Source organism: Mus caroli, unplaced genomic scaffold, assembly GCF_978045245.1.
Source record: "Mus caroli unplaced genomic scaffold, Mus_caroli_1 scaffold_16, whole genome shotgun sequence".
NCBI classification, from domain to species: domain Eukaryota; kingdom Metazoa; phylum Chordata; class Mammalia; order Rodentia; family Muridae; genus Mus; species Mus caroli.
Genome location: NW_028227271.1, coordinates 21288262 through 21311212, shown reverse-complemented (window position 1 = coordinate 21311212; position 22951 = coordinate 21288262). Strand labels below are relative to the sequence as shown.

Genomic DNA, 22951 nt, shown 5'->3' with positions numbered 1-22951 from the left:
ACCTGAGTTGCTGTTGTCATTACTGGAAGGGAGAGAGACTAACAATGTCAACCAGGAAACACAGATGAACTGCAGAGGCCCACCCAGTTAGTAGAAGGAGAAAGCAGAAGCAAAGGAGAGCACAAGAAGATCCACCACCTCTGTCACTTGCTTGGAAGAGTGTGGCTTGCCGACGTCCTTTGCTGTCACCCAGAGATGACAGCTTATGAGACAGGACACAAGAAGAATCCCAGGCTGAGGATGGCAAGACAGGAGCCAAGGAGCTATAACCTTACACCTGGCACAGGGCTACAGCTATGGAAAGGATGGATGTATGTGTGGATGCATGGATACATGGATGCCTGCGTGCATGCATAGATGCATGCATAGAAACGTGGATGCATGGAGCAACAGACAGAAAAGATGGACACCAAGCAGCCAAAAGTTAGACACCTCACTAGCAGCCCCACCTCAGGCTTCCTCAGGATCCATCAGCTCATTGGTCCACAAACACTCAGTGGGACCAGCACCTTTGTACTTGTGTACCTGGCTGTTCTAGAAGTGGGCCACATGTGGGGGATGCTATGTCCCTAAGAGATCATAAGTGCCCCCAAGGGTGGCTTGGGGGACAAAAGCTTCCAGGAACAGTGTCCCTAAACTGTTCCCTCCCACCTGTTGGTCTCTCACCAGCCTCCTCCTACCATCTGACAGGTGGGGCGACTGTGCCAGGTCCACCTGCCTGTCACAGCAACCCCACATGTCCTGCCCAGCAAATCTTGTTTGTGTCCCTAAAGATATTGCTGCAAGGCAGAGCAGGCACCAGCCAGGACCATCTGCTCGGCCTGAGGAAGGGAGGGCAGGGTCTGAGATATCACTTCATCTGATGTGCAGCAGCCTGGAGCTTGGCATTCTGCCAGGTGACCCTTGTGGGACCTCAAAGATTTCACATCAAGAGTGGGGTCAAACCAGGACAGTCTCGAGTACAGAGCCCCCCATGGATGGGAGGACAGGGTTTACTGGCCTGTATAAGTTTCCAGCAGAGCCTGTGGGTGCAGGAAGCTTGATGCTATGAACTGAGAGGGGATGGCCAAAGGCACTGTAGGAACAAACAAGGAGGGTTCCAGTTCTCCACCAGTTTGAGTACAGCCCAGGGTCTACAGGTGTAGGAGGAGATGAGGCTGAGGGTGACAGGCAGTGTGTGAAGGGGTACACGTCTTCCCTCCAGGTGCACGTGCGATGCAGGGTTGGTAGGGACTTGAGGCAAGGTGGTGAAGCCTGTTCCTTTACACATCTAATTCTGGCTGTGGATACCAGGGCAGCCGTGCCCCACCCAGAACCCAAGCTTCAAGACTTGCAAGGGCTTCTCTCGGTAAAAAGAGAGCCCCTTCACAGGCAGGTTCTGTCCCTAGGGACAGCTGTGATAGTGACCAGTCATGACAGGGTGAGATGTTGCACTCTGTCTTGATCTGAACAGCTCTAGTGGCTGCGTGGCTCTCCTGACCCCACTCCTCACCTCATGATGTCCTTCCAAACACCCTCTTCTGAAGCTAACGGGTGACAACGCTGCCACGAGCCCAGCTCCCTGCAGACCGGAGATGGTATGGCACCTCTACCTCTGCTGTGCTCTTCTGGCAACTGCACCTCAGACAGACTTTGCAGAGAGCAGCAAACTCCCTGCCCCTCTCTCCTGATGGGTGCTATTCTGAGGGTGGGATATACCTCCCCAGCCTCACATAGCCATTCAGCCTGTAGTGAGTACTCTGTCACACCCCTGGGGAAGAAAGGCAGCCCTCCCTCTGCCTAAGTCTGAGATGGAATGCTGGGAGCTGAGCCTGGCTTTCCCCAGATCTGACTCCAGCTTGGCATGGCTGTGGTGTGGCTCAGTCTCTGAGAACATTGCCGAATGTGGCTCTTCCTGACTGCTCCATGTGGAGAGAGAGCTTGGGCAGAAAGCACAAGAGCAGACAGAGCATTTGCTATGCACTCCCATAACATCCCGCCTGAGGAAGGCACTCTGACCTTAGCCATGAACTCCCATCCCCGAGCACAGTAGCCCCATCAACCTACAGCTTGCCGTGACGGTAAGCAGACCCTGGGGAACGGGAGACTCATACATCTGAAGTGGGACCATCGGGATGGGCACTGCACAAGGACATTGCACATGGGCATGCATGCTCCCGTTCCGATGGCAGGGGCAGCTAAGCCCATTTCACTTATGGGGAAACAGAAGCACAGAGATAGTACTATTCCCACTCAAGACAGCAGGCTGAGGAAGAGGTGGACATGGGCGTGAGCCCTGGCAGGGTCCAGAGAACTCTAGATCACCAATTCCAGACATCGGTACCTGACACCTGACTAGATCACCCCAGGAAGTCTCCCCTCATCAGGGGACACAGTAATACCCTCGAACAATCATGCTACCACCACATATCACCTCCTTCCACTTCAAATATATGTGCTCCCTGCCCACGCCTTACACACTCTCCCTCAGCTTGGCCACCTTTGACTGTTTGCACATTTAATTGCTAGCTCAATCTGTTACTGCCATGACGGACCCCTCCTTCAGAGAGCCTCCCCGACCTCTCTCCTCTTTGAAGTCCTTATCTTTGCCACAATGTCACTTTCAGCCTGTGAGTATCTGATGAGCTATCAAGGTCAGTGAACCAGACCCTGTACTCTCTCACTTGAACTAACACATCTTTTCCACCTACTTTCCCTCAGAAGTGCAGCCAAGAGTGGCCTCTAGGCTGCTCCTATGCAGAGCCATGCTACCCTGGCTGCATGGCCCATATGGTCACCCCAGTCAGGTTGTGCATAGCCCTATAGTGCCCAGCTCTCCTGAATACAATTACCTCCCTCTCTTCCTTCCTTCTTTTCTTCCTTCCTTCCCTCCCTCCTCCCCCACCTTCTTTTGGAAATAGTCTCACTATGTAGCCTTGAACTCAGACATCTGCCTGACTCTACCTCCTGGGTTCTGGGATTAATGGTGCATACCATCACACCCAGTTCTAGGACATACTTCTAACAAGTGACCCACTCAGACACCCTGAAGAACAGTTTGGGGGCCTTTCCCATAGCAGGATAAGGATGGGTCTTTTCATTCTCCATGTACCTGCTGACACAATACAGCTACCTGGCTGGGATCCAGGCCCATGGAGGGGCAGCTAGTAGGCCCCAGAAGCACCAAGCCCATAGGGGAAGGGTCATGTGCAAACATAGCTCCACCCACTCCTTTGAGCCTGGTCTGGTTATCCATCTAGTTCCCCTACTCCTCCTCTGTCTTGGTCCAAAGTGCCTGTCTCTGTCTCCACATGATCTGGCTCAAACTCCAGCCCATTCACCCTCTGGCTGTGCATCTTGGGTTAAGTCTCGGTGTCTCAGGTTCTCATCTGTAAAACAGGAAGAGAGACCAGGGCCATGGTACCTCCTGGGGTTGTAGGTAGGGTCTAAGGTTTATATAACACACACAAAATCTTATTCAGAGGCTCAGCCACAGCAGGAGCTGTCAGACCTTCCACACAGTGACTTTTCACTCCTTCAGGGAAGTCAGGCCTCAGAGGAGGTCAGTCAGCCTCAGCCAGAGGCAAACCCTGTGTCCTGGTGCTCCCTCACTGAAGCCAATCCAGCCCTGAACCTCCCCCTGCTCCCTGGAGAGTCTGAGCCACAGGCAGTACTCCGCCTCAGGCCTGGCCATCTGATGCTCGCTGCATCCAGACCTGCCTTCTAGCACCTCACTCGGCCACTTGGTCACTCGGTCACTCGGCACCTCAGTCACTCGGCCACTCAGCGCCTCTGCTTGGCAGTTATATCCCACCCCCACCCCTGTGAGACAGAGCTAAGAGGAATTCTGAGAGGCCAGGAGGTGATAGATGTGATAAGCCTCCTCCTTGCCAGAGCCACCACCTCCCCGGGGAACAGTCACAACTTGGATAAGGAGGGAGGGGGGAGGCAGCTGGCTAGTGCTGGGAATTCCTCTCTTCCTAATGGAGGCCATAAACCCATCCTTCATCCCAGCACTTGGGCTGCTAACAGATGCTCCCATCTGCCCCATCGGAAATGAACCTGTCCCAGCCTGAAGACACCTGTAGGAAAAACAAGTTATAAGGCAGTGGGTCACACGGCTTGGGCCCCAGACTCCCCTCTCCAGGGCAAAAAGATCCCTGTTTCTTCAGAAGCCAAGTACGGGCAGGAGGAAGGAGCTGAGGTAGGCCGGCCTGAATGTGGGCTCTGCCAGGGATAACAGGGAGTCACAGATGGAAGGAGAGAGCGAAAGAGGAGGCAAAGGGCTGGTGGGAACAGGCTGGCCACAGTAGGCATATTATAGAAAGCAACACTGAAGGCTACCACAGGAATGAAGGCACTGGCTGATATGGTGGGATGGTGCCCAGCAGTCGGGAGGTAGTTCAAGGCTACAGCCATGGCAAAACCTGAGGCCGGCTGTGTTCATTCCCAACGCCCAGTCCTCTTCATCCTTCTGCTCACCCTGTCCCCAAGCCAAACCATAGTGGTTGGAAGCTTAACCATGTGGTGGGGGGAACAGAGACTTGGGTCACCGGGTTCAAACACAGGTTAAAGCCTGGAATAAGAGAAGACTCACAAACCATCCAGAAGACCCTGTTTGCTGGCCTCTGGCCTGTCCTTCTTCCTCACAGGAGGCTCAAGCCCCAGATGGGGTCCAGGGCCCAGCTCTGCCCCTCCTCATGAGTGCCCTACAAAGCAGGCAGTCCCTGGCTCCGGGAGTCTGAAGCTACCAGCATGTTAGACTCTAGGGGCATCACTTTCCCATGCTATAGACCCAAGTTTCCCCATGTACAGCATGTAAAAATGGTACTTCTCCCCCACCCCCAGAGCTGACAGAAAGGTTAAAAGTGGGAGTGTTGGGGTGTTCTTTCCCAGCACTGGCTATGAACCCCATCCCTTCATCAGGAAATACCTGCTACCTTCCCTGTTTCCAGGTGCTCTTCCCTCTACCCCAGGGCCTTTGTACATGGTTGGTTTGGTTTGTTTGTTTGCTTGTTTGTTTTTTCCTGCTTGGAACATTCTTCATGGCCTCCCCAGCCTGCACCCTATAGCTGTTCTGGGCTCAGATGTCACTCCCCCAGGAAGCCCCCCCTGGACGCCAGATGAACTCAAGGTCTCTTATGTCTCCACTTCCAGAAATAACAAAGGCCATGGGGTAAACAACCTGTCTCAAGGGTTGCAGGTGTCCATGGAAACCCCTAATTCACAGTGTGGGGAGTATTCCAAGAGGAGGTGACCCCTCAGTCTAAAATCAGAAACTCAGAGCTGCAAAGTCCCCTGCACCCACTTTGCAGATCAGAAAATTGAGTTCTAGAGCTAGGGCTGCCCTACTACTGCCCAAGAAGCAGCTCTGCTCCATCAGTTCCAGGCTCTGCCAGGTTCCCCACACTTGGGGGAGGGATCCCTCTTCCCTGGTGGAGCCCCACAGCATACCTGGGGGCTGCCTGGTCCTGTGGATCACCCTGTCTGCGGGTGGCTGAAGGCTGGAGAAGCACCAGGCGCCCGACTGCACTGCTGAGCCGGGCAGCTGGCAGCAGCACAGCTCCGAACCAGCTGTTTGGATGACAAACTGCGTTCAAGCTTCATTAGGGTAATCACGGGCTCCCCTCCCGGCAGCGCTGTGGAGCGCGACTGTCAACCTGAACTAATCAAACCCGGCCCCAGGACACCCACCCGCCTGGCTGACAAGCCGCTAAGCCGCGGAGCCACTTTGAGTAGCACGGCTCACTCGGGGGTGGCAGGAGGGCTGGGCCCTGGAGACAGACGGCCTGGGAGTCCTGCTGCACGCTCACAGGGTCCCAGGGAGCCTCAGAGCTGTCAGGACAGCTGGTCCTAGCCCACTTCTCCTTTTGTTACAGCCAGAAACTGAGCTTAGGTGGCAAGGCCATACTGAGGGAGGCGTGAAGCTAGGCTCAAACCCAAGCTCGTGGATCGTAGTGTTCTCACCCCTCCCCACCCCACCCCCACTTACCCCCCTGCTTTTCAAGGGTTGGGGTAAGCTGAGTGGCCTGAGCAAGTCCCTTCAGCCATGCACCCCAATAGCAGCTTGGGGACTCTGGTGACAAAGATGTGGGAACGCAGTGGGACTAGTGCCCAAGCTGACATGGTTGAGAGCAGGTCCCTTTCCCCTGGCCCCCACCCTGCTCAGCTGGGTGGCCCCCAGGCAGATGTTCCTACCCCACAATCAGAACTAGGCCAGAGTAACAGATCTAGTGTCTAGTGACAGCTGGGGAAACCAAGGCCCAGCAAAGGGGGGTCAGAGGCAATGTTAGATAGCTGGAAGTGTGGGCTGTTGAGGCAGAGGACTGTCATTCATTCACACATTCACTCATTCATCCACCCGTTTGCAGGAGACAGTGGGGCCTCTGGGTTGGGCACTCAGAACTCCCTGAATGAACAGATGCCTGCAAGGCTGAGAGCATGAATGGATGCCTGGTGCTAGGGACTCAGCGCTGAACTCACTCGGCAGACACTCACCCTGCCTCCTGGAGTCTGTCTAGTGGGAACAGCCAAGCAACTGATAATTAATTACAAATGACACAGGCAACGGACTAGCTGGAAAACAGCCACCAGGAGGGCCAATGCCTGGTCTGCAAAGGTCCAGCAGACGCTCCGAAGGACCCTCAAAGAAAAGCTGAAGGCAGACAGGACCAGGGAAGGGCACACGGGATGTGCAAAGGCCCAACGATCAGAAGTAGCTTGGGGTTTTGGAGGCCAGAGGTCCAGCTAAGTGGCCGGAGGGTGGCTATGGGGCGGAAGCTGAAGGTTTAGCTGGAAGAGGAAGAGACTTGGGTCTTCGTCATGAGGGTGGCAGGAGCCTCTAGAGAGTTGGAAGCAGGGCTGGTGGCTCTGAGTCCTGTGGAGAGAAAAGGTGGCAGGGCTCAAACCCCAGCCCTACTGCTTCCTGACCCAGCATTAGCTCAGACAGCTAGGACAGCCAATGTGCCGCCTCGGGAGGGGACATCCTGGGAATCCATGCAGATGTGGCACAGATGGGCAAAGTCAGCCTCTCCTGGCAGACATCAGGGTGCTGTGAGCAGCAGGTAGGTGGTGACTGGTGGAGGTGAGGCTGCAGGAGGTGCATCCTGGGCTCCAGCCCTGGGCTTCAGATGTGTACTCCCTTCTCCAAAACCACTCAGAACAAAAGCCTGCCTCCATCCCTCCACCCTTCTCTCTGTGTTTGCATCTGCAGAACTGAAGACAGTGACAAGGACTACCTGGCCATGCACAGGGCTGAAGAAAATGCTGTACCCCCACAAGCCTGGCTACTCTACCCTACAGCAAACACAGGTCACACAGAAGTATCACACACAAGTCTAGGGGCACAGCTGAGTGGTAAAGCGCGTGCGCGCGCGCGCGCGCGCGCACACACACACACACACACACACACACAGAGCAATGACTTCCAGCAGCAGCACTGTACAGACTGAGCAGTGGCTTACACCAGTAATCCTAGCCCTCGGGAGCTAGAAGCAGGAGGATCAGGGGTTCAAGGTCATCTTCATAGTTCTAGGCCAGCTATAGATACATCAGCCCCACCCCATCCTCCCAAAAGAAGACAAAGAAAATAAAGCATGTATTTTTCCCATATTCTGGCTTTCTTGGTCTCCCAGTTTCTCAATCTGTTAAGGGCCAGTGATCTCTTTCTGCCTTAGAGGCCACAGGCACCACAGCAGCCCTGCGGCCCCACGGCATGGTCCAGGGGACACACAGATGTCCAGAGTCACACCTCGTTCTACATAAGGTAGCTGCTGGGGTTAGAAACTCGGTATCTGACACCACACCAGCAGATGCCAAGCCGGATCCAAGCCCCCAAATGTCGCCCTGAGGAATGTCCATCCTGCTCACCTACTGTGTCCCAGGCTCAGCCCAAGAGCCCCCTGCAGGAGGAATACCCACCTGAAATGGTGGCTTCTCCATAAGAAGGCTCAGGAGTGCAGCCAGGTGTGAACCCTGCCTGGGCAGGTGCCACAGATATCCTGGTGGAAAAAAAGAGGCCATGAGCCAGCTCCCATGGAGAGACTCGGCTCTCCATCACATCTGGAACATCTTACTCGCCCAGAGACCTTGGAGACCCTGGGAGGTCAGGTGGTGCCTACACCAGAATTCCTGTAGAGCTCAGCCACCAGTGTGACAGAGGGAGAAACAGAGGCTTCAAAAGGCTTAGTGTTCTAGGACTCCTCTGTTGAGGAGCCAGAAGTAATTAGGTGGCTGGGATTCCCCTGTGGGCAGCATGGCTCAAGCTCCCTAGTGGGACACTGAGGCGCTCTGTGAGGTTCTCCCTACCACCTGGGGCCACTCAGTCAATAAAACATCCCACCCGTGGAATGCCACAAGCAGTGTCGGTGCTGGGTGTGGAGTGGTGACCATGACTACAGGGATGAGGAACCCTTACCAGGGATGGTTCTATATGCCACTTACACAGCAATGCCAAGAACCACAACAGTGGCACTGGCTACAAACTAAGGCCTGCGCTAGAATGCCAGCTTGCTCAGTCCTCCGGGCAGCCTCACGGGGATTAGCTCCCAGCGCCAGGTTCTGACCCACGCCAAGGGCTGCATGAGCCCTTTGGCAGCAGCTTGAGTGGTTACCCTCCTTCCTGATCATCTCAACAGAGGAACCTTACAGAACTGCAAGTTGAGCCCAGATCCAGGATGCCATGCCTGTCCCGCCTTTCCTGGCTGGCACAGTGCCTGGAGGTACCCTACAGGCTTATGACTCACTTTGCTCCTGACGAGGATGTGAGCTCTGTGGAGATGTTGGAGGACTACTACTCCCGTGACTCTACTCACATCAGCTCAGTCCCAGAGATGCTGGCTCTGTGATGGCCCACTCAGGGATAAAAAGGGAGATAAGACAGCAGAATAGATGCCCCGCCCCCTTTATAGGGTCTACCCTCAAATCCCATGGCTGACACCTACTCTTCTCTTCTCTCTAGTCTCTAGTGGTGTCTCTGAACATGCATGCCCTCTCCAGCACACCTCAGTTTTCCCAGATAGCTCTGCTCCGGACACAAGGCACACTTGTATGTGCTTGCTAGCCTTCTGCTGGCCCTTCATACTGTCTCGGGAGCGTCCCTGAGGACCAGGGCTGTATCTGCTCTGTTCACAAATGCCAGCACAAAGATGGTAGGAAATGGGGCCTCAGTATCCCTGTGAAGTGACTGAATCGGCTAAGCCAATAACACTGCCTGACAACAAACTGTTGGAACTGAGTTGGATAGCCATGACCCTGACCCTGAGCAGCACCTGATAGAATTAAGGGATAGGACCCCACAGCAGAGGGAGGGAGAGGCCTGGTGAAAAGTGGACTGTAGGACCTCAGTGGGCCTCAGTGCACTCAAGGGGAAGCAGAGACCAGCAGAGTCATGGAGGGGGTGAGAGTGAGGTTTTGGGGGTCCCAGCACTGAAGTGAAAGTCCCCAGAACTCAGACTGCCTCCCAGCCCTCCCTCTCCACAACCCCCACCACACCAACCATAATGGGCAGTTAAATGTCAGAGGGCCAGCTACCACCCTCCCTTCCTTACCTATGTCTACCCACAGCCCTGGGAGGTGGCATCCCATCCATACAGGTTGTGTGGCCTCAGTCCATCCAACTTGAGGCTTCTTCTAGCTGAGCCAAACAGATGGGCCCAAAAGACAGAGCAGCTTGGGTGAGTGCCCTGCTGTAGAGTGGCAGGTCATAGCCAGAAGCTGTGGCAAACATACTCCAGCCAGGACCTGGCCAAGTGTAAGAACTAGCTGTGGCCAGTATAGCAGCCAGCCAGCCAGCCCACAGCATGTTGGATCCATCTGGCAAAGCTGGTCTCCAGGCTCAGGTGGTGGGGTGGGAAAGGCCACAACAGACGCTCTTAGCTCCCAGATCCTCTGTTAGGATGAGCTCAGCTTTAGCCACCAGGTCTAGATGCCCTGTGAGCTTGCACCCCATTCAGACCAGCTCCAGGGTGGTGTCACCTCCTCCCAGGAAACCTGACGGGTATTCTCTCACCTCCCCACCCTTCATGGACAATCTTAGCCTCTGCCCCGCTGTGGGCTTCCTCCTTCTCTCTCTGCCGTGACAGAGCCTCTACAAGATATTTCTGGACCCACAGCCCTGATAATCTGAGACCTTCACTTTCATGCACACCAAGCTCCAGTCACACTGGCCTTTCTGTGCCTAGACAGCTAATGCTCAGCCCACCACAGGACCTGCCTGCCTCTATCTCAGGATTCTTTCCCCCTCCCCCCAGCTCTCTGTCCCCATGCCAGGCACTTCAAGCCCCAATTCAAACGCCTCTCCTTGGGAAGGCCCCTCCAGGGCATCCTAGCCAGTAGCAGTAGCTATAAGCCCAGAGCAACATGTACCACATGACTGCCTCCCATCGGCCTTCCTCCTGCTGCTGAGTGTGAACCCTTTAGTGCTGCAGCCACAGCCTGACTGACACCTTGTAAACCATGCAGTCTCCGAGAAGAGTCAGAGCTGACCATTCAGAGGCCCCACCCTCCTCCCCAACCCTCTAAGATACCACAGCCCTAAGACCATGGCCCCTGAGCTCTGGCCCTGGACATTTCTCCAGCCCTGGTACGGTAATCCTCTTCGCACTGGGCTGCCTTCTAGGTCCCTGCATCATACTCCCATGCAACCCCTCCCCCACATTCCTCCCACAACCCCTCCCTGACACCTCCCCTGACCTGTGTCCTGTTCCTACCACCAGTCCTTCCCACAGTGCTCTGCACCCCTCTTCGCCTTGACATCAGCTCCCACACCATATCTCCCTTCCTGTTACTCCTGCTCATAAGCCCAGGCCCTCATGGCCAGTACCTGTTGTCCCCTGCCTTTCACACCTCCAACCCTCCGCTCCAGCTGGGCTCTCTCCCTAAGTTCTCTTCTTCTCCTTCCTCGATGGACAAACTCGTGCTCATCCTCCAAAACCCAACTCGGAAATGTCATCTTTTTGTAAAAACCTTTCCTGAGTTTTCTCCTGCATCGGTCAGGATAATATCAGTGGTAAGAGAAAGAAACACCAAACAGCTTCCACCAAGAAAGGAAACCTGTCAGTTTATGTAACTGACAATCCCAGGGGCTGCTTCAGCTACCACTAGATATAGAGGCCCAAATAATGGCCTCTACCTGTCTCAGCTGTATCTAACCTTCTTCTCCACCTTCAAAGTCCTTGTGGGAGTGGATGGCAGGCAGCCCACCTTCCCATTCACAGGCTTCCGCAAGCATAGGCAAATCAAAGGCAACAATGGCAGCAGGGGGGCCCTATGCGAGCAGATCCCGGTGAAAACACAAGAAGGCCTGTGGTTGGACTAGCAAAGAAGGGACATGTGCCCATTTCCCAGTCGGTCACTGAGGCCAGAGGGGTGGGTCTCATGTTCATCCTATGGATTGGGGAGGAGGTCTTCAGGATGCTCCATACCCATACATGCCCTGGGCTGCATGATCTGCTAAGTCCATCTCCTCCCTCACAGCCGGGTCCTCAGTGCCCACTCTGCTACAGTCCCAGGAGAAGGACTGAGATGCCTGGTCAGAGGAGGTCTGCTGTGCAGAGGCCTGCACATGTGGAGAGTAGTAACGGGTTAACTGGCACCCCTGCCAGGCAGCAGATCTGCATTCTCACGGAGGCCTCAGGGGGACACAAAGCTGACATGGCAACGAGGGGAGTCAGAAGGGAGTTGCCCAGGGGGCTCGGGGCACAGCACGGCCCCAGCAACCCAGCTGCGGTGGGGGCTACTCAGCCAATCCCAGAGAGCTGCGAGTGGAAGGGTTGGGGAAATAATTACCGAGGAGGCTGGGAGGGAGGCGGGGAGGCTGGCGAGAGGCTTAATGAAACTGCTAACGCGTTAGTGATTCCTGCCTGCTCGGAGAGGCGGAGGCAGACAGCCATGTTGCCAGCTCCTGCAAGGAAGCTGCCAGGCGGGACTGGCTGGGCACGCAGAGGCAGCAACAATAGGCACCTCTGCACCATCGTCTTTCAACACGTGACTCTCAAAGGGCGATCTTAACATATTACAATTGAAATGACAGTGTCCTCCAACATGCATGCAATCGGGCTGGGGGCCATTCAGCAGACTCACTGACGATAGAATCAGGTTAAACACAACTAGACAGCTAAGGGCTGGTGAGAACTGGCTGTCTGGTCCCATTTTCCAGATAGGAAGCTGGGAACCCTGGAAGTCCCCATAGGGAGCCTGGAAGGTTCCAGAAATTGCCCAACCCTCTAAGTCCTTCCCACCACTCCCATGTATTTGTAGTCTCAGAAAGCTCTGTAGACAACACAGTCCCATGAAAGATGCCCCCGAAGAGTCAGGAGGGACGTCACAAAGCAAAGCCCCTGGGGTTGCAAAGAGAACTCAGGGTTCTCTTCCCACATGATGGGCATTTAACAGCCAATGTAATCTACACTATAGTTTTCAGTCTGTGACATCTCGGGTCTCCAGACGAGAAAGGAGGCACAGAGATGTCAAGCGCTTTGCCCGAGGATGGCTACAGGGGCCCGAGGATGGCTACAGGGCCACGATCCAAGAACAGGTGCTTCAAATCCTCAAACTGTGGACTTTTGTTCAAACATTCCACAGGGTGCAGAGGGTGCTAAGTATTCCCCCAGCTGGCAGCTAGAAAGATGGAAAGGTTCAGACAAGCCACTCCCCACTTCTCCAGAGTGCTGTAAATAGCACAGGTTGCCAGGAGGCACACAAGAGCCATTGGGGAAGCAGCCTGGAGTCAGCGATGACCACAAAAAAACAGTGCCTTCTCTGCTGCGCTCTGCCTGCGACTCCCCCTCTCCAGGACCAGGAAACAGGGACACAGAGGCTTGGAGGAACGAAGCTATATGCCTTGGAAAGTGACCCTCGGAAGCTGAACACAGAGGTGCACACTTGTAATCCCATGGAGGCAGGAGGATCAGAAAAGGGTTCGAATCCACCTTCTACTATGTAATACCAAGGTAGCCCGGGCTCTGTGAGCCTGTGTCTCTATGGGCCACTCACTGGTGGGAGCCCGCCCATCCTACAAGAAGGAGACCCTCTGGTGTTCACCTATACCCTTACAAACCAAGGAGGTACAGACCTGAGGCCAGTGACCCCACTTTAGGGCTAAGAGACACTGGGCAAGGGGTGGGTTCTCCAAGAAACTCAAGGAACTGTGAACTCAGAGGACTAGCCATCCCTTGGATGGGCCAGGTGGGCCAGGAACTCAGTGACTAGGTAGTCTCCCTGTATCAAATCTGGTCTAAACAAGGTCTATGTGAGAAAGCAATGCCATTTCTCCCTCAATAGTGCCTTTAGAACCTTCCAGGCAGCCTTCTGCCTGGGGAGGCTCTCTGCAGGGTACCAGCTGTTCATGAGGCCTGATTATTTGTTCCTGGGTCTATTTCTCTGGAGGAGTGTCAAAGGGTAAGGCTACCATTATACGGATAAGTCCCTGGGACAGTAGCTTCTTCTGAACAAGTGAGAAAGTGCGAGAGAGATGCGGGGGGGGGGGGCGCACAACACAGAGAGAGACAGGTTTACATACAAAAGAGAGAGAGAGAGAGAGAACAGAGAAAGAGATACAGAGAGACAAAAAGAGACTAATGCACACTCACACACATAAGAGAGAGAGAGAGATAGAGAGACATTGAGCAGAGAGGGGGGAGGCAAGGGGAGGGAGGGGGAGGGAAGGAGGGAGGGAGAGAGAATATAATAGACAATCCAATGTTCCCACCTGCTGCTGCCGCCAGGCCCCCAGGGGTGACTGCTCTGGGATCAGATTCAGCTCCTGACCACGGAAAGACCTCTTACTAACCCTGGTCCTCAGCAATTGTCAAACCAGGAAACTGAGGCTTACCTGGCCCTGGACCTCACAGGACTCAAACCCACACACAGCCTGGCCCTCCCGCTTGACTCTATCCACGTTGTTTTTGTAAGGCACGCCTCCACATGGGGCTCTCTCATTGATGCCCATCCCCCACCACACCCCAGGGGGACAACCAGACAAGGATCCTCCAGTGAAGAGCATAAGGCTCAGACCAAGGTCAGAATCTCCAGGACATACAAGGTCTCAAACTCAGATAGCTCCTCCAATCCCTCATCATCTCTGCCACACGCCAAAGCCGCCTCCTTCCCCATCATCAACGCAATAAAGAAGGAAAGGGGGAGGGGAGAGGAAAGTGGAGGGGAGAGGAAAGGAGGGGAGCCCCCCACAGCCCGCAGCGGGCTTCTTTCTGGTCAGGGGAAAAGCCTCTAATGAAGGCCCTTCGATGCCGCTGAGCTGGCGGTGTCAGCCTGGGAGCCCCGCAGAGCTGCGGGCCGCGCATCTCTGCCCCCAATTAGCACTCAGGTCCTCCATCAAAGCGTGTGCCTGCTGCCAGAGGCAGAGGCCACGGGGACGGCCCCTCCAGCAGTGGGAGGAGGCCAAGGCTCTCCGGCAGGCCCTGGCCTCTGCCCCTTGCCTTTTGGTGGCGGGGGTGGGGGGTGGGGGGGCCTAGCCACCACCTCTCACCCTCTCCAATCAGCCAGCTCAGGGCAGACGCCGTCACCCCGGGGGACGCGCTAATGAAGATGGCCGACATTAATCTCTTCCCTCTCCCGACAGGTCAATTTATAGTTCCATGGGGAGCCCTGGCGCCCAGCCAGAGGGCCTGACATAACTCTCCCTGCTCCTGAGGAGGACATGGGGGTGGGCTTTGATAGGCAGAGGGAGCCGGTGGTCCCTGGAACCTGTCTTCAGTCTAAGTATCCACCATTACCACCCCAAGCAAATACAGGTGGCAGAGAACCAAGAGGGCACCTGACCTGGAGGGCTGGGGGTGACTGGCTGCCAAATCGATTCTGGGTCCTCAATTGGGCACCCTCCTCAGCAGGAGCCCTGCCCCCTAAAAGAGACAGGCTTTCTACAAGTCAATGATCATCTACAAGTGTGGGATCCTCTCTGCTCTTGCTCAAGTGCTTCCTCAAAGACCATGAAGCAGGCACCGGAGTCTAGCTCTGACTAGACCCTGGAGACCCATCAACCTAGTCTCCTGGAGCTCCCAGGCTCCTTGAGGGTTGGGGGGGGGGGACAGACCTGGAAGCCTCCTACCACTCTAAATGCCCTAAAGGAAGGTGTTTCCAAGAGCTGGGGGTACCTTTGAGAGGGTGCACACATTCTACCTGCCTGATAGATGAAGGATGGGGTGGGGGTGGGGGTGGGGGCGGGGCAAGACACAGCTGGGTGCTGAGGCTTAAGGAGTGGTATTCAAGGGAGCAGGCTATCTTAGGCAGGGAAGACCCCAGAGCAGAGGATAAATGGCTCACAGGACGTTATGCTGGTTGTGTGCAGAAGAAGCTGAGAAGCCAGGCCTCAGGGGACTCTCGGGAGTTTGGCCTAGTTTAGATTTGTGGACAGCTGAGTTCAGTCTGCCTTGCTCAGAGTTGCATTTCAGAAAAAAAAAAAAAAAGCCTGCTAATGGTATCCCAGACAGATAGTCATGTAAAGGAGGAAAGGCCATAGGGAAAAGGACACACATCTTAGAGCAGAGCAGAACTTCACAGAGGACCGAATGGAGAAGCAGGTACCCAGATGTCTGGAAGGCTAGGGGGGGTCCTGAGGTCTCCAGTTTGGGTACTGGGTGGGGAAGTGTTACAGGCCTGGAACAGGTAAGGAATTGGGCCAGGGAAGCTTCCAGCAGGCCCCAAATGCCAGACCTGGGCTTGGGAGGGAGAGACCAGGACCTAAAGATGTTCTCCAGGTCCAACTGTGCACCGTGTGACACTTCTGCTTTTGGAGTAGGTCGTTTCCCAGGCAGCAGGGGAACCAGAGAAGAGGATTCAGTACTGGAATAGTGAAGACCTGGCAAGGCCAAGGGTGGAGGAGCCAGGGGTCCCTCCCAGTCCAATGCTGCCCATGGCTGTCCTGCTGGAAGCACAAGGCCTGGCTGCCCCACCTCCCCAGCCTTTGAGGCTGGCACTGGTCCTGCACTGACTAGGTAATATGTGACCTGCCCAAGGGATGCCCTTTCCCCCTAGGCCCTCCTCCCCACCTCCTCCCCTTCCCGAATCTAACCCCTCTGCAACCCTGGGGGCGTCCCCTATTCCCTAGGCTGGAGACCTCAGGTTAGGCACAGTTAGAAGGAACCAGGGTCCCACTGACCCCAAAGTACACTGTCATATAGAAGAGAAAGAACAAGGCCTAAATAAAGGGCCCAGACGCTTACATTGGCTGCATTATGGTGGCGGGACAATGGATGATATTTTCCCCCTTCTTTTTGACAATGAAATATTCATACGCTCACTCTATTGCCTGTGTGTGCCTGGAGGGGGCTGCTGTAGCTTTGGTGTCAAGCAACCGTGGGGTCAAATCCTGGCTCGTTCAGCTCTTTACTGGAAACCAAGGGCCAGCAATCTGCCCTTTTGGCCTCCGTTTTCTCATCCGTACAATGGGGACGAACGCCCCTCACTCCAGCCCATCGCGCGCACAGTAGGCACGCTGCTAAGTGCCGGCCTCGGAGCATCACTCCCCCGCGTCGTCGCCACCTGTCCAGCCTCCAGAGGGAACTCGGGACGCCCCCACGTGCCAGACGCTGGCGCTGGGCGGGCGCCGGGCGCCCCCCTCCCGCCTCCCCGCCGCGCCCCGCTGCCCGCTTACCCTGGCGGCCGGAGGGCCAGCATCGGTCCCGCAGGAGAGCCCGGGCAGCGGGGCCGGGCTCCGGAGCGCGGGCCGCGGGCGCGGGCAGGGCGCGCGGGGGCGCGGGCCGCGCGCTCCGGGCCGTGCGCCCCGCGGCCGCCGCGTCCTCGCCTCCAGCGCGGGCCCCCGCGCGCCCCGGCCGGCCCGGGGGCAGGCCCTGCGCAGCGCCGCGCGGGTGGGGGCGGGCCTCGCGGGCCCTGGAGAGGCGCCCGGGCGGGCGGCGCGGGGCTCCCGGCGGGGCGCGGGCGGCGCCGCTGCGGTGGCCCCGCGGCTGAGTGGTGGGGCGCGATTTACTGGCTGCAATTCCCGGCGCCCCTCGATGGCACTTAAGAGAGACCGGGAGGGAGCCAGGGAGAGCGGGCGGAGGGCGGGCGGAGGAGGGGCGGCGGGCGCCGTGCGCCGGCGGGGGAGGGGCGCGGGCGGGGGCGGGCGGGCGGGAGGTGGGGAGAGGCCCGGATGGAGGCGGCGGGCGGCCGCGGCGCGCAGGGCTGGGGGGGGGGGGCGCTCCACCCCCACCCACCCGCGCCCAGCCCCCTGCGCGCCGGCGCCGCTGGAGGGGGGACCCGCCCCCCTGCAGTGCCCCACCTTCTACCGGGCAGCTCCACCCGGTGCCCCCATCACCACCGCAACCAAAGAGCAGAGAAACTCTTGGCCCACGCACCAAATCCAGGCCTGAAGCCATGCTTGGTTTGACGCGGTGGTTGTTGCTTTTTGTTGTTGCGTTTTCTTTTTTTAATTAGAATTAATTCCCATCATTTAAAAATGGGAGCTTTTCTCATAAAAATCCACATATCTATGCAGTTTAGAAAAAAGAAGCCCGGAGCAGATGCCTCTCCATCTTGCAGTGTCTCTTGGCAGAGGTCTGAGCAGACACTGGCCTGCAGCTGTCCTCAGTCCCCACTAGGCCCACCTGCCGGTCCCTTGGCCAACCACTCCAGTCAACCTGCAAATCCGAGAACCCATGGAGACCCTCCCTGTAGGATGCCCATCCCGCTTAAGGCCTTCTGTAAAGACACCATACTTCTGACAGGCCCTCCCAGTGCCCACAGCCCCCAGGGGATGGTGGTGCCTGCCCTGTCTGCCTGCCTCCTCACAGGCTGGCATCCCTGTCTCTGTGGCTGTCTGTTACCACAGGGCTGCTGCTCTCTGGCTGGATTCTACCTCCATCCTGGCTCTAGGCCTAGCCCACAGTAGGCACTCAGTAAGTGTTGGCTGAGCCGCAACCTGAGAATGGCCGTGATCGGGATTCCAGGAGGCTGCCTGGGCCGTGGCGGGCCCAGGGCACCGGTCCCTGCAGCTGATGTTCATTTTTAAAGCCCCAAATGTTCGTTCGAGGCGGCACTCGCCAACCAAGAAAGCTAATGATTTCCACGCTTCATTTTTTTTCTCTACCTTAATCCCACTGCCAATGCTTCTGGGGCTCTACTGCTGCTGCCCTCAGACTGGAGTTCAGTCTCTCTCAGAAGATACACCGCAACTGGAGAATGCCCGGGACCATCTGGGAAGGCCCAGCTGTGCCATCCCAGCCTGTAGGAGACCACTTCCAGGCCTCAGGATCACAGGATCTGAGCGCAGCACTAGCTGATGTCTCTGGAGAAAACCTGAGCAGCACGAGTACACAGATCCGGACCAGCGGCGCTCTGTAGAGTCTCCTAGGCAGGTGTCTTAGTTTCCTTTATTCTGCCACTTCTGAGTGGAGGAGGCGTAGCAAGGAGCCGACCAAGAACCTGCCCCCTTCCAGTCACCAGAGACAGGTTTTCAAAAAAAAGATGTCACAAACCCACCACCACAAGGGTCTCATTTTGCAGAAATAAAACAGGTGAGACAGAATACTCTCAAGATCACAAGGCTTGTAGAACACTATGCCAGGAGCCTGTATTCCCCCACCCCTGCCCCCACCAGCACCCTGCACCCCCTCACCCCTGCACCTCCACCCCTTTACCCCTTTACACACACACACACACACACACACACACACACACACACACACACACCAGAGTATCCAAACAACAAAGGAAGTGAAATCTCCCTGAGGGCTGAATCTAGAACCACATCCATGAGGTTGGGGCTGTCTGTGATGGAGGACAGGTTGGTACCCAGGTACTCGTGGAAACATGCCCAACCTAGGCAAATGTTCAAGATGCTGTCCCAACCTCCTCCACTAACCCCTGGACACAACAGCTCTGTGGGTGCCTTCCTCCATGAAGGGGCCCAGGAAGTAAGCCTGGCTCAACAGCCAGCAGTCGGGCACAGCTCACAAACCCTCTTCTTGAGCATTGCTGTGAGAACTGCCTGGGGAGCAGCCTCTCAGAGAGAGAATAAGCCCCTGTGGGCTTTAGGAGCATCAAGCAACACAGCAGGCTGCCAGGGAGGAGGAAAAATGCCCAGGCTGAGAGATGGGCCACCCTGGATTTACACACTGATTTCCCAACCTCCCAGTTGTGACTGACTGGTTCAGAGTCTCATCTCAGTTGCTTTCCCTCTTAGAATGTGTAGATGCCAATCATAAGCCCAATTTACCTAAGTGATTGTAATGAGCCTGTCATGGGACAATGCATGTAGAGCCCTCAGCACAACTGGGTAAAGCTCAAGACTTGGCAAAGGGAACAGTTAGAAGCATGGTCCAGCCCAGCAGTGGTGGCGCATACCTTTAATCCCAGCACTTGGGAGGCAGAGGCAGGCAGATTTCTGAGTTCGAGGCCAGCCTGGTCTAGAGAGTGAGTTCCAGGACAGCCAGGGCTACAGAGAGAAAAGGAGGAGGAGGACGACGATGAGGAAGAGCAGCAGCAGCAGCAGCAGCATGGTCCAGCAAGGGTTCCCACTCCAGCCTCCACTGCACCAACCAGTGTGGCCTTGGATAAGTCATTGGTCCTTACTGGGCCTCAGTGATCCTGTCTGCAAAGGAGGTTATCGGTGACACTCCCCACCTTACCAGGTAGTGTAGATTAAATTCAGCTAACTCAGGGTCTGTGTTTGGAATAGCACCAAGGGATAGTAACACCCACTGGCATTCCTTTGCCTGCTGTTACTCAGCCCCAACTTCAAGGAGACTTTCGAACTGTCCCCAGGAGACCATGAGGCTTTGCTTGGAAATTAGAATATAGCGAACAGGCCTATGTTCAAATCCCACACTTGCAGGTTGAGATCTCTGAGCAGGTTGAGGTGTCTTCAGCTCAAACACGGGAGCACAGCCGCATGTGCAGTGGCTGACTATCAGCCGCTCTGGTATTCAAGTGCTCATCTCTCCTTCAATATAGATCAGGTTTTTCATCTCCTGGACTTTACTGTGTATCCAGTCCCGCTCTGAGGACACTGTAGCTGTAGGACCTTTTGAACACTATAGCTGTTATGGCTAAGGCCTGGTCTATATTGAAGGAGAGATGGGCACTTGAATACCGGAGCGGCTGTAGACTGGTCTCCCTTGTCCAGTCTTAAACCACCTGGACAGCTCCTAAGTATATATCTGGGAGCCCCACCAAGGCTGTCTAGGCTGCAGATTTTGGTAGTAGGTATTAGCTGGTAATTGGGAGACCAGCTGGCCCCCTCAGTGACTCCGGATTGTTCTGGAGACCATGGAAGGGGTCCCACCTGGAGAGAGGAAAGCAGAAACTCCATAGAGGGCTCACCTGACCTCTCTGGGCTCATTGTCCCCAATTCTCCAGTTTTACTGTCTCCTGGCTCCAACTTTTTTTGAAAAAAGATTTATCTATTTTGATGTGCACTGGTCTGCCTGCATGTCTATGTGAGTGAGTCAGGTTCTCTGGAACTGGAGTTACTACAGACTGTCGTCAGCTGCTATGTGGTTGCTGGGAATTGATCTCAGGTCCTCTGGAAGAGCACTCTGTGCTTTTAACTGCTGAGCCATCTCTCCAGCCCATTTTACGGTCTCTAAAATAACAATCGTTACTTATATCATTCATTATTGAGCTGTGTATCATCTACTCCCACCCTTCTTCCCCTCAAATCCAGGAGTATAAGGGTTCAGGTATACCCCTCTTTTTGTTGTTTGGGGTTCATTTGACACAAGGTCTCATGTCTCCCAGGTTGGCTTTGAACTTGCTCTGTTGCCAAAGATGACTTTGAACTCTTCATCCTCCTGTCTCTGCCTCCCAAGTGCTGGAATTACAGAGCTAGGCCACTATGCCTTACTTCAGTATGTCTTGATTCCTGCTATACTAACTGTACCCCCACAGTGTGCAGAACAGTGCCAAGCACATAGTAGGTGCTCAGTGAATATTCACAATGAAATAAGAATCTCCAGATAAGGCCTGGAAAGATGGCTTGGAGGTTAAGAGTGCATGCTGCTCTGGAATATGACCAAGATTCAGTTCCTGGGACTGGGCATCTCCGGGGCATCTGACACCTTCTGTGGCCTTGGGGGGCATCTCCACCCACTTCGTGCTCATACACCATTTCAGGCAATTGTGCCTCGTGCATGCCGTACATGCACGCACAATAAAAAACGAGTAACTCTTAAAACAATCCTCAGGTGGTGGCATTAAGTGCGCAGGGTGGAATGGCGATGCTCCAATGCCTGTGTGCAGCTCCCCCTCCTAGGAGACAGCCCACTTGGGCTGTTAACCCAACACCAACCCCCACCCTGCAGCAGCAGAACTGAGGAAGGGCACCTCAGGGACTTCCCTCCCACTCAGTAGTCAGGAAGCTACTCCCCAGTGCAAAGGGGCTTCTTGGACCAGCAGGGAGAACTTGGGCAGTTTCCTGGCTCACTGCTCATTCTTTTGCTGTTTGGTGACACAGAGAGGCTCCTGCAAGCCTAATGCTCCCTCAGATGTAACCTAGAATTCCCCCTTCTAGAGCCTAGTAGGACTTCTCCAGCCCACCCACCCTCTAAATTGGAGGGAGGGGCTTCTCAGCTAAGCCCCGGGATGTCATGTGGGGGCTGAGCTCCCCGCCCCTCGCGTGCGCATGGCACTCCCCCGCTACAGTTTACAAAGTGCGTTCACAGACATTATCACGTCGGCTCCTAAACGCCCCCTAAAAACCACAATAAATCTCTCGCTCTGGCTCCGGAGCCCACCGGCTGCCGCGTAATCACTGAGCAGAGAGGCCTCAGGGCCCAGAGTCTGCCAAAGCCTCCTCGGCGCCAGCAGGGGCAGAGGGGGGATCCACGTGGGCGGGTGGCAGGTGGCGGGTGGCAGGCCCAGCTGGGGCGCTGCGGGAGAGAGGAGCAAGCCCGCCCGAGGCCCAATCCTACAAAAGCAGACTGTGCTGTCTCAACCCAGAAGCTCTCTTGGGAGAGGGGCCAGCAGCCACGGGATCTGGAGGACAGAGGCTGGTGGGCTGAGAGGCCAGGAAACACTACAGGAGACCCGGAGGCTTAGTTCTTGGGAGCATCGTTGGGATGTAGCGGAGCCATAAAATTTTTTCTGTTGGGGAGCCAGGGTTAGCTGACCGTAGCTGGCTCTTCTCTCACCCGCTACTTTCTCCATCCCTAGATAGCTGTCCTCAGTGTGACTCTGGCTGGCTGTAGGGTCCTCTTAGCAGATCTCTCCAGTGACAGGAGCCCCCTCTCATACTGTTCTCTGTCTGGGACCGTCCTGCTGCCCTATTAAGACTCCTAACCTTTCTCAAAAGACAATTCGGAGTTCTCTATATGTTGACCCCCACCCCAAAAAAAAACTCCAGAAGTGGCTCCTTGAACCCCTAACTGCACCTGAGTGTCCCTCTGCTCTAATCAAGTCCTGTTTCCACTCAGTTCCTTGTGCCTAGAGGGCAGCAGCTGTGTCCTCCTGCAGTGAGGTGACCCAGACAACACAGAAAGGATACCTCCTGATGAGCCACAGAACCACAGTCAGGACGCTTGGGGACAGTCAGCCCAAACTGATGACAACCCACAAGAAAGAGGCAGTAAGGCCCTGTGTTTACAGATGGGCTCCTAGCCCTGAGTTAACCACAGAGAGAGAGAAAAAAAAAATTATCCCAAATGCCTGAGCAGAATCAGCCAGTGGCTGTGGTTGGGGAGGCAGGGGGGCGGGGAGTGTTTTCTTACATTTCCCTGGGTTCTCAAAGTTAGAGAAGCTCAGCTTACAAACTGTGGAAAGTTCAGGAAAGTTTAACTAAGCAAGGAGATGGAGGGCCTGACCCACCAGCTGCGGTTGCCCTGGCAGGCTTCCTTCCTGGGCTTCTCCTCTTGGTGGCCACCTCCTGGGAGGCCTTGGCCTTGGCCTCTGGGCTTGGGGGGGGGGCAGCTGATCTAACAGAGTGGTGGCTGTGGTGTGTCACGGCAGTCAGGGAGCAGGTGGCATCAGCTCTGAGGCCTCTTGAAAGGAGGCAGTTTTTCCCATCCCCAGCCTTCACAGGCCT

General features: G+C 55.6%; 1 protein-coding gene across 2 annotated transcripts in view; it reads right to left on the bottom strand.

Moving 5' to 3' along the window:
* Tcf20 (transcription factor 20) overlaps positions 1 to 22951 on the bottom strand; it is a 179032-nt gene that overhangs the window by 137759 nt on the left and 18322 nt on the right. The window contains exon 1 of one of the 2 annotated variants that reach the window (XM_029470173.2): positions 16589 to 16607. The exons of the other annotated variant lie outside the window; for it this stretch is intronic. The gene's annotated coding sequence lies outside the window, so the exon portion shown is untranslated. Of the gene's footprint in view, positions 1 to 16588; positions 16608 to 22951 lie in introns of those variants that run through there. 2 annotated transcript variants of the gene reach the window in all.